At 31.9% G+C, this 1,137-nt stretch overlaps 1 non-coding gene across 1 annotated transcript; it reads left to right on the top strand.

Annotated features, from left to right (window-relative positions):
- Positions 1–494: 494 nt before the first annotated feature.
- On the top strand, positions 495–599 carry LOC112471797. Its single transcript, XR_003043408.1, has one exon. It is a non-coding gene; the product is annotated as a U6 spliceosomal RNA (small nuclear RNA).
- Positions 600–1,137: the final 538 nt, after the last annotated feature.

The following is a 1,137-nucleotide window of genomic DNA, read 5'->3' as shown; positions in this document are numbered from 1 at the left end:
ATTTGACCCCTTTTACCCTATCTACCTCCCCCTTCTCAAAACTTACTTTAAACCAACAATAATCAAGGCAATGTGGTATTGGCATAAAGATAGGCATATAAATCAATGGAATAGAATCGAGAGTCTAGAAATAAACCCTACATTTATGATCAATTGATTTCAACAAAGGTACTAAGATAATTCAATGGGGATAAGACAGCCTTTTCAAAAAAAAATGGTGTTGGGATAATTGGATATCCATATGCAAAAAGTAAACTTAGATTTATCTCACATCAAACACAAAAATTAACTCAAAATGGATCATAGACCTATATGTAAAACTAAAAAAATGTTTAGGAGAAAGCATAGGAGAAAATCTTTGCAACCTTGGACTAGGCAAAAAGTTCTTCAAATGGACACCAAATAACTCATAAAAGGAAAAAGTTGATAAATTGAACTTCATTAAAATTAAAAATGTTTGTATTTGAAGAGACATCACTAAAAAAATGAAAACAGTGCTCATTTTGCCAGCACATATACTAAAACTGAAAAGAAACAAAAGAATAGCATGGCCTCTGTATAAGGATGACATGCAAATTCATGAAATGTTCTATATTTTTTAAGAAATTTAAGAAGTTACATCTATTAAAATGAAAAAATAAAAATTACAGAAATACTTAACATGAAAAGGAAAAAGTTTACTACCTAATATTTTTTTCTCAAAAAAAAAAAAAGTAAATGAAAAGACAAACCATAGACTGGGAGAAAATATTTTTGAATTACAGTGTGATAAAGGACTTGTATCCAGAAAATACAAAGAACTCTTAAAACTCAATAAGAACCTAATTTAAAAAATGGGAAAAGATATGAATAGACATTTCACCAAAAAAAATATAGGAATGGCTAATAAGCACATGAAAAGATACATAGCCGGCAGGGTGGGGGGAGGTATTCGGCATCACTAGTCATTAGGGAAATGCAAATTAAAACCACAGTAAGAGGATGGGGGTGGGGGAGGAGGGAAGAGATAGATAGGGTAAAGGGGGTCATTTTGGGGGATGGAGGAGGGGGAAGTGGGTAAAGGAGATCAAATATAGCTGAAGGAAACTGGACTTTGGGAGGTAATCACACAATAGAATATATAGATGTCAAATTATA

This window comes from Pteropus alecto, unplaced genomic scaffold (genome assembly GCF_000325575.1).
Source record: "Pteropus alecto unplaced genomic scaffold, ASM32557v1 scaffold669, whole genome shotgun sequence".
Lineage (NCBI taxonomy): Eukaryota > Metazoa > Chordata > Mammalia > Chiroptera > Pteropodidae > Pteropus > Pteropus alecto.
This window is presented reverse-complemented; position numbering and strand designations above follow the sequence as displayed.